The sequence below is a fragment of the Protopterus annectens genome, chromosome 1.part0, assembly GCF_019279795.1.
Source record: "Protopterus annectens isolate FY-2018-M chromosome 1.part0, PAN1.0, whole genome shotgun sequence".
NCBI classification, from domain to species: domain Eukaryota; kingdom Metazoa; phylum Chordata; order Ceratodontiformes; family Protopteridae; genus Protopterus; species Protopterus annectens.
The window spans coordinates 217,995,068-218,006,041 of NC_056725.1; positions in this window are offsets into that span (position 1 = coordinate 217,995,068).

Consider the following 10,974-nt stretch of genomic DNA (forward strand, 5'->3'; position numbering starts at 1 on the left):
GGCAAATACTGCCCTGGACCTGGAGAAGGCAACTAACTTATAGCGTTTTGTGAAGGTGTGGATAGATGACCAGTACCTGTTTCTAAAATGGACCTGGTATCCAACCTTTGTAGAAGGCACCTGATGAAGTCACTGCTCAAGTGAAATGTGCTTTTGGCCATGTGGGTAAAGTCTTTCCATGATGAGAGTAGAAGGAAATAACCTTTGAGATACAGGATGCAATAGTTTGTTTGGAAACTGGTTGTCCTAACCTGTAATCCATGAAGGAAATGAACAGCTGATCTGTTTTTCTGATGTCATTAGCTTTGTCCAGGTAAAACCTCAGTTGTCTGTGAATGCCTAAGAACTGTAAGAATCCCCCTCCCCCGCCAGTAATGGAATTAAGGAAGAAGGTACACAGACTGATTGTCTGATTGAGAATTAGCTTACTAAACACTTTTTGGCATGAAAGAAAGATTGGCATTAAGGCTTAGCCTATCTTTATGGAAGATGAGAAACTGTGGAATAGGCATGAGGGCATGGAGTTCTGAGACTCTGCAGGCTAAAATCAGGGCTAGGAAGAGAACTGTTTTGCAGGTGCAGAATTTGAGAAAAGCGGAAGTAGTCAGTTCAAATGGGGGTAAAGTGAGTTATTCCAAGACAAATTTAAGATCCATGAAGGATCCGCCACATAACGCACACAGTCAGGTCACTCCACAACAAGTACAAATATGACTCTGTCATTGTCCATGTCAGTATGAATGACCTGAGACGTACCTCCCTGGACTACATGAAAAGAGACATGGAGAGGATCTCTGATCTTGTAGCCCAGGCAGGTATGACCCTAGCCCTGAGTAGCATCCTGCCATCACCCAGAATGATACCACAGTACAAGGACAAAATGATCGACTTCAACAGTTGGCTAAGCTTCTGGCGTCATTCTAAGGGGATCCAGTATCTGTCTGCCTGGGATGACATGATCGACATACCACGATGCTTTGCCAGAGATGGCCTGCACCTGTCGCCCTTTGGATTCCTGATACTGGCTAAGGCTCTTGCCACCCCTATAGCACCTTTTTTAGGCAAGGTTCAAATGACAAATTCACCACCGTAACAGGTATAAGCAAGCAAAATCTGAGGGTAATGCTACATAATGCTAGAAGTATAAACCTCAAAATGCATTCACTCAAGGCACTCCTAAAAATGGGGAACATCGACATCTGTGCAGTGACAGAGACCTGGTTCAAGGCTCCATAGAGCACCACTGCATTACCAGGCTATAATTCATACCACTCCTTTAGGCCACCTAACCTGGACCAAAACACTAAAGCCAGAGGCGTGTCCATATTCATTAAAGATATCCACACCTCCACCTAGTTGCTCAGCATAATGCATCCGAGATTATCCAAGTGCAACTAACTCTGGGCAAGACCGCAATCCAAATTGTAACTTGCTACGGATCCCCCACCATGCCCCATGATTCCCACTCCTCATTTCTTGATACACTGGAAAATATTAGGGTACAACCCACCAACCTAATAATGGGCAATTTCAACTATCCCACCATTAAATGGGAAAACTACTTATGTACCAACTCTTTTGCTCAACATTTTCTGGAATTCATAAATTCTAATTCCTTGGATCGACTTATCCACACCCCCACCAGGGGCAGCAATATCCAAGACCTGGTCATTACCAACATGGCCAACCAGTGTTCCACACCAGAGGTCAATTCCTCATTGGTTAGATCCGACCACAAGCTAATCACCCTAGATATCCACATCCCACCCCCACCCCCCATTAGGGAAACCACCGTAAAAAAATTCTCCAAAGCAACTTCACTTTTCTTAAGACAGAAGTGGCAAATTTCCTGACACTCATGCAGATGGACGATAGAGGTAAGATTACTGAATCCTACACAAATGCACTTTATAAGCACTTACATGAGTGCATGGATCATGCTATCCCTAACAGAACCAAGATGCTATCCTCCAAAAAAAGGAAGCCAATCAGGTGGTCCCCTGGCATAAACAAACTCTACAACAGAAGAAAGAAACGGTTGCAAAAAAGAGTAAAATCCCATGATTGGAGGAACTCCCGGGTCAGCCTCAGTAAGAAGCTGAGATCCCTTATAAAATCCTCCAAAGTTAGTTATGAAAACAAAATTGCCACTGATTCTAAAGACAACCACAAAGCATTCTACAGCTATGTCAAGAATCTCAATGGCAACACTCAGACCTGCTCTGAGTTACAGCACAATGGCACTAAATATACAGAACCAACTGATATTGCCAACATCCTGACAGATAGGTTCAGCGCTAACTTTACCCCCCCTCTCACTCCCTAAAGGGCCTATCTCTATACTGGAAAAATGCAAAGTTCCTGTAATCACGGCTGCACAGGTAAAAACCACACTCTCCAAAACCAAGAACATAGCATCCATGGGACCTGACAACATCCCAGGCTGCATTCTACATGAACTACAGAATGAACTAGCACCCCACCTAAGCACCATGTTTAATCATAGCCTCACCTCAGGCTTTGTGCCCACTGAATGGTGCACAGTGACAGTTATCCCACTCCACAAAGGGGGAGCCACCATGGACGTGGGAACTGCTTCCCTATTAGCCTAACGAGCCTGGTCTGCAAGGCCATGGAACGTATCATCATGGAACTTATAAACAAAGACATTGGTAATCTCCAAACTCTGGGCCCCACCCATTTCGGGTTTGTAAAAGGCAGATCATGTCTCCTAAACTGATAGACTTCTTTGAAGCAGTCACCAAAGTCGTTGACGCGGGTAAGGTGGTTCACACAGCCTATCTAGATCTCACCAAGGCTTTTAACACCATCCCCCAATCTGAAATTATAGATAAACTCACTCAACTAGGCATAAATCCCTATGTCACAAGATGGGTTGCCAACTGGTTCACTAACAGAACTCACACTGTGAAAGTAGCAGAGTCCAAATCTGACCTCAGACCAGTGACAAGTGGAGTACCTCAGGGTTCAGTCCTGGGTCCTTTCCTGTTTGGTATCTACTTTTCTGAAGTACAGGCTAACACATAAGCTCTTTAGCTAACAAAGTTTGCAGATGACTGAAAACTAGGAGCCATAATCAAAACTCCTAATGATGTGGATATCCTACAAAAGGGCCTCACTGAGACAGATGCCTGGTGTCAAAGCCATGACCTCAAGCTCAATGCCAAAAAGTGCATTGTCATCCCCTTTGGTAAAAACTCTGTACCCATGAGGTACCACATAGGTGGTAGTCTACTTAACACCAAAAGTGTGATAAGAGACCTTGAGACACAGGTGGACAGTAGTCTCTCCTTTTATAATCACATCGCCACAGTATTCAAGAAATCCTTTTACATGGCACACCTCATCACAAATGGTTTCTCAATCGGGAAAAAAAGAGGTCATTGTTCTTCTCTACTCACTCATTAGACCTGTTATAAAGTACAATGCCCTTTTTGGTATGTACCTCACAAGACATTTAGAACAACTGGAAAGGCCACAGAAATACCTCACAAAGAGGATTACTGGCCTCAAACAGATGCCCGATGCAGACCGCCTCAAAAACCTCCAGCTTTACTCCATCACATATCGCCTACTCAGAGGCGATCTCTGCCTAACATACAAAGCTATGTCAAACCCAGAGCTGTTGGACATGCTCCACTTAAAGAAATCCCAATCCCTCCGAGCTACAAACTCTTGAGACCTAAACCGTGTCACCACAATAAACAGAACATGCTGGAGGGATAGATTCCTGTCCCAGAGACTTCCCATACTCTGGAACAAACTACCTACCTACATTAAACAAAGTTACTCATTAGCACTCTTCAGAAAAATCTTGATGATTGGATGGGAAATAGGAAATTCACCCTGGGGATCACCTCTGTGGCTCTGCTCGACAGAAAAATAATTTTCTTGGGTGGTGAAAGCCTTTGTACCTTTTTGGCTAGGCTTATATAGGCCCTAGGGCCAATAGCCTAGTACCTACCTATGAACCTATGGACCTATGGTGGGGTGATAGGCTTCATTGTGAGTTTATGGTGTTAAGCCCATCTCAGAAAAAGTTTAACCTCTTGCCTTATTGGAAGGGTAGATCAACCCTGAATGTAGTAAGTTACATTAGAATTGGAGTACTGTAGGGGTGTCCAATAGAAGGGGTAGGAGTTGGTGCTTCAGGTACTAGATTAAGAATATCTTCCACTCAATTGTGTAGGATTTTCTGGCTTCTTGTAGAACTCAAACAACCTCTTCTGAAAAGGTGTGTCTTGTAGGAATAAAAATCCTATCATTCATAGTGTTAGACTGAGTGAGTTCAGACTGGGATGAAAGAGCTGCCCTTTCTGTTGAGTGATTAGATCTGGTTATGGCTGGATTCTCCAGTTATTTCCTTTTGATAGGTGGAACAGGAGTGGGAACCAGTGCAGTCTTAGTCAGAAAGGTGCCAGAAGCAGGTGTTTTGGAGAGTCCTGTTTGGAGGGATGGACAGGTGAAATATAGTCACGGGGGCCTACTACAAAATTGAGACCACCCCCCAGGAGGAGTATCCTTCTGAGTTTTTTCTGGGAATCTTTTCTTAAGAAATTTCCTTTGCCTATGAGATGTTCTGGGATCTCTCTTGGCAAAGGATGTGGATTTTGTTAGATAATTTTTATGTACTTGGAAACTGTAGAAAAAAGGAATCTAATAGCAATCTTTTGGAATTAAATCCTGGTTGTTTTTTTGTGACAGGAACTAAGAGCAAAGCTGCGTTGCAGGTCCTGTGATTGTTTCTAGGTGGCCAAAGGGTTGTTGTGGATTTCCTACTGTCTGAGGCCCAAGAGCATTTTATTTTAGCCTTCCACTTCTGTTTTTGCCAGTCTCTTAAGTGGCTGAAAATTTCCTACTATCCCATCCTGTTCTTTATTGTATTCTTAAACTCAATGTCTCTCTTGTTGTCTGCCCTTTGTGTTAATTTAACCATACAACTCTCTCTCTCTCTCTGTCTCTGCCATTAAGAACAAAAGTGTAAATTATTTTACATAATAATAAAAATGTCTGCTAAATCAATTTAATAGTACAAGAAAACAGAGATTGGTACAATATAACAATTACATAAAGAGTATCAGATGAACAGATTTATGATATAACATACATGTATTCATAAAGAGCATTATCATAAGAAATACGTGTTGATTATTTGACTGAATAAAAAATCTTATGAAGCAAAAGGATAGAGACAGACCTAAATGGAAAAACAGAAATTTTCAAAAGCACAAGGTGCAGTGTTCTTCTAAACCAAGGGTGTCTTACACTAAGAAGACTGACTAGGATACCAGCAAACTCAGCAAAATCCCTGCATTTCAGACAAAAGTAAATCATTGCTACAGCCAGACCAAAGTTCTTCTGAAAGGAATTAAAATACTCAGCAAGACAAATACAGACTCCTCCTCTAACCCATCTTCTTCTACCACTAGTACCACCTCCATCACAGCAAAAGATTATAAATCCTCTCTTAGTTCTTCTTTCATGGATATCACTTAGTCTTTTCCCATCTTAGAAACACCCAACACTAATCTGGAAAATCACTTGCATTCCCTGGAGGAATATGCTGTCACCTTCTACTTCACTGAAGTTACTACTAAGGAAACAAAACCACTCTTAAAGAGTTGAAAACCTTCTTCACTAGCATTCAGCACATTTCAACCTACTTTTCTTTAAAAAGTTTCTGGCAAAATAGCCAAACCTCTTGCATATATTTTCCTTCTTTCCTTAACATCAGGTATAGCTCAACCAACCTTTAAACATACACACATAATTCCTCTCCCCAAACTTTCCTCTTCAAAAACCCTTAAAGAATTTTTAACTTATATCAGATCTTTGTCCACTATAAAAAATATTTGAAAAAAATTATATATAAATAATTCTACAACCCTATTAACAAGTATGGTCTCCTGATAGAAGAACAACATGACTTCAGAAATAAATTTTGTATTAAAACAGCCCTACTCACAGCAACTGATAATATCTAGTACAATATCAATGAAGGACTCCTCACAGCTGGCTTTTTCAGAGATATGACAAGGACCTTTGAAAAAGTAAATCATGTCCCTGGATTTAATAAACTCCATGTAGGCATAGTCTAGAGCCTACATGGAATGTTACCATGTCCATGTACACAGTTCCCCCTTGGCAGAGTGCCATGCATATTAATCATGGTGCATTGCCGAGGGAGAGCAGTGGAACATGGTTATTGAATCAGTGTAGGGAGTGTATTGCCAACTGTGTCTGCAGATCAGTAAGACACTCCTTGCACTGCCCAATGGTATAATGTCAATTGTTTATTTAATTGTGGTTTTTTTTTTCAAATTTTCTTTTAAAAAGCATGTTTGCACGGCCCAGAGCACAGCAATTTTAGGCTGTGCTGAGACACTTGCCACACATCTAAAAATAGAAACCAGATGCAATTAATTATTTATTTAAAGGTCATGTTTAAGCATAGCTGAGCAAGATTGTGTGGCGCGGTGCAGTGCTCAGCAGTGCTTATAGGCAGTTGAGAGGTATATGTAAAGGTGTAGCTGAATTCCACGTATCCTCCTAGGTAAATGGGTAGAGGCACGGCCACATGAACAATAGTTGCAGGGTTTGAATACATCTGAGGGAAAATAAGCATTTATTTAAATTTTGGCCTGCTGAGCTCCACTAAACTCTGCTAAGACCTCCTAAGCCCTGCTAAGTACCACATAAACACAATAACAGCTGAAAATGTTTATGCACTGCTCAACTCTGCTTAGCTGGTTTGTGCAATGCTAAGCAGTACTAGGCAGATGGGTCTTTGGGTTTTCGCACTGCTGAGCTGAGCTGCGCTGGTTTGTGAGCTGCTAAGCAATGTGCCCCATTTTTAAATATTGCTCAATGGAGTGTAAGGGTGGAAAAACAGACTATATTAAGCCCACTGGGTGGGAATACAGCATAATCCATCAGAGTTCTGTCTCTGAAGGATACTATGGCATGTGTTGGTGAGGGTTCACACTTTTGGGTGCAGCATTGGGGCATCCTGGAGTCCATGGTCATGGTTGGATGCCTTGTAAAAAAACACGAAGGCTGGCTTCTGTAGGGAGGTTACTAGGGCTCAGAGTGCAAGGTGGAGGCCTGGAACTGGCTGGCAAGAGACCTCACCACTGCAACTGGTATCCCCTACACAAGGTGAGTAGTGTTGTCACCACTACGATGACCTGAAGAGAAGTAAAGGGAATCTCTTGGACACCTGGGTCCTAGAATTTCTGACGGGATGTCCCACATGTATGTAAGTACTTTTACCTCTGTACCATTGATATCTAATCTGAATGTTTGCTAAACTGTTAAGCATAATGGTGTTCTTCTCTCCCAACAGCTAAAGAAGGTAGGGCTTGCAACCTCAAGGTGCATGCCAGGTTCTAGGCCAGGTTGCACTGTGAGTGTGGTGAGTCTGGATGTATTATGGCAACTGTAGTGAAAGAAGCAAGAAAGAGTAAAGCATTACCTGCTATAAAGTATGCACATTACAGTTTGCATTGCAATAAATGTGAACTCAGAGCTGTAGTGCAATACATAAATAATGCCAACTGTAGTGCTATAAAAACATGAAACAATAGCATTACCTACATTAAAGTATATACAAGAAAGTCTGTAGTGCAATAACTGTGGAAGTAGAGCTGTATTGCAATACCTGAATAATGACAACTGTTTTTCAATAAAAACTCGAAACAGTACCAGAAACTGCATGAAAGTAGATACAATAAAGTCTGCAGTGCAATAAGTGTGGAATTAGAGCTGTTTGTCAAGAAATGAATAATGGGCAGCCACGGTGGTGCAGCGGTTAGCGTTGTCGCCTCACAGCAAGAGGTTCACCGGTTCAATCCTTGACTGGGGTGCCTTTTGTGCGGAGTCTGCATGTCATTCCTGTGGTCATGTGGGTTTCCTCCCACATCCCAAAGACATGCTGTAGGTGGATTGGACACTCTAAATTGGCCCTAGGTGTGAGTGTGTGTGTGTGTGTGTGTGTGTGTGTGCGTGTGTGCCTCCTGTGGAAGGTTGGGCGCCAGGCTGGCAACTTGACACTGTAAAACTCCACTGCCAATCATGAGTGGACAGGTGATCCGCTGTGGCGACTCCTAACCGGGAAAAGCCGAAAGAAGAAGAAGTCAAGAAATTAATAATGCCAACTGTTCTGCAATAAGTCAAGTACCACTACCAATAACACCAAGATTAATTGTCTACATCAGGTTTGGCTTTATTTAACCATTGCAGTACAACTGATGTTTTCAGGCTGTAATGGAAGGTGCTAGAGTCAGGAATAACACTGTAATAGCCATAGCATGAAAATACAATGGCAGCCAAGTGTCTTATTTAACACATAGAGTACCGGTCAAGGCTTTTTATAGGCCAATATTGTCCACATATTGTCTGTTATCCAGAAACAGCAGGTAAGCAAGGTATATGGTTGTAGTAGCCCACTCCAGGATCTGATATTGTTGGTTGACATCACAGATATTTCAAACCAGTAGCAATATATTGTGTACACCTACATTCTATATACTAATGTATAGATTACTTGCTATCTCTGTCATGCTTGTATTTCATGCAAGTGTGTTTCACTATCAATGCAGTCTAGTATACAACTGTAGTAGTACTACCTGGTCATAAATTGGTTCCATGTGCTCTAGGCAAATATCAGTCAGTCAGTAGTCAGCAGTGGCTCAGTAACTCAGTTTGTTAAATGCTCTGTCTGTAATACATTTTGCCACACACAGACCAGGGTTCAAATCCAGTGTTATGTGGTATTAAATATTAAAGCATCGTTCACATAATGTTTACAGCTTCTCTCTCCACAAAAACTACAGGTAAATGGGTGAGGTAGCCCATATTATATATAAATAATTGTGTTTTTGATGTCAGAGACTGTTAAAACATTAACAAGAATGTGAAAGTACAGCATAGCATAAAGAAAATAAATATAAATAATAATAAAATTAAATTAAATAAATAAAATGTGTAATCTTGATATGGCTGTATGCCTGGAGTGTCTGTTCAAAGTTGCTGCCACCAGTTCATACATTCCATGCAGATATCTTCTGCATTCACTGCTATTGGGTTAAATCCCCACATCTGCCAAGCAAGGCATGATAGTTGTTTAGGGGCTGCACTGTACACATACATATCTCTCAAGTGTCATGTAATGTAATTAGTAGCGCATAATCCATCTGTCTCAGGATTACCATTGGCATGATTACCTAAACTGCAAAGTATCACTACATCAGCCCAAAGTATACCTTGGTAGTTATATAGGTCCACGTGATGTGCCACTGTTCTGTGTAATACTGTACATGCAGTTGTTCTTGTTTGGCTCATACTGTCCCATGCAAATAGCTTCAGAGGTCTGTACATGTTACAGCAGCTATAGCGGACTTGTACACATAAATAAAGGACAGACCCCTAGAGTAGATAGTAGTACTTTTGTCAAGTAAATAGCCTATAATAGCACTAATGAACTGTTTTAGTCTCTCTCCCCACCCCTTATCTTCATTTCATTGTTATTGTTATCCATTGGTTATGGTTTACTGTTATTTATTTATTTATTTACATTTGTTTACCGGGATAGTCTGACTAGACACATGTCCATTTACAGTGGAGGCCTGGGGAGAAAAGCTCCACATTCAGTACAGAAAAACAAATAGTTGAACAATTTGATAACAATATGATCATCTATGCAGAAGCAAAAAAATTGACAATAGATAAAAATACAACTTTTGATAGAAAAACAAAATTTGACACTAGATAAAAAATACAACTTTCGATACAGAAACAGAAACTGACACTAGATAAGCATTATAACTGACTATAGAGATTGACAGAGACTACTTATAGAAATTAATTAGTGTAAGTTTAGCATGAGCTAGTATAACTATTAGAAACTTGAGCAGAAAATATAATTCAAATATGTTGTTCAATTACCTGCATTTTGGGCATGTATATTATTATTGCTATGTATTATAATGCATATTAACATATACCGTTGAATAACCTATTTTGTTGGCCTTATGCTGTAACTGTTACTGGCATGCTGTTAACATACTGACTGTTCTGGTATGTATTGTTATCTTCCACATAATATGCATTGGCATGTAATTGGGCTATTTCCACTGTTCTGGTATGCTATTACTAACTATGTTTCATTCATAGCTAACCTATACTTATTGCTATACCTCCATCAACACAGCACATCAGGGTAGGCTGGTTCCCAGTGATCTGCCTAACTTGCCTCAACTGGCCGTGGTACAATGTCTTAGCACATCTGGGATCCAAGTAGGTGGTGCCCACTCTGCTGCCCCTGCACCACCTGTGGCAAGGGGGTGGAATCCCCTCAGGAGACAGGGCCTGGCCTCCCCCTGAGAGGGGTAGCAGAGGGGCTGCAGTCACCCAACAGGAACTGCCAGTCATGGTGCACAGGATTGTTCATCAGACCTATGAATGTCACCTCCAGCAGATTGAGGGCACACTGGCCAACCTGGTGGGGCAGGCTTCTCTTAGCACCCAGCCTTCAGAACAGCCATCGTTGCAGCAGTGAAGGAGCAGTGTTGACTGCCCATGGGTGGGGATGTCAGTCATGCTGCTGCCACCTGGAGTTGTTTGCAACTCCGATTCCACAACACCTTCCCTGTCCAAGGTGTTTACTCCCCACATGTGTCACACACCTCCCCTGTCTGCTGTCTTGTTTGTCTTGCCTGTCTACTATTGCATCCTCTCCTACCCAACTTACCTCCCCTCATGTATCTATGTCCCTTCCCCAACATTCCACTCTCTTCTTAAAAAAACAAATATGGGCACCTGTACCACAAAAAAAAATATCGCTCCATTGACAGCTCTCATTTTCGCACACATATCCACTGGACACAACTAATTTGGTCCAACTGGCTTGACAACACACCTCTCTCTGGGGTTTCAGAGTCCAAATTCATCTAC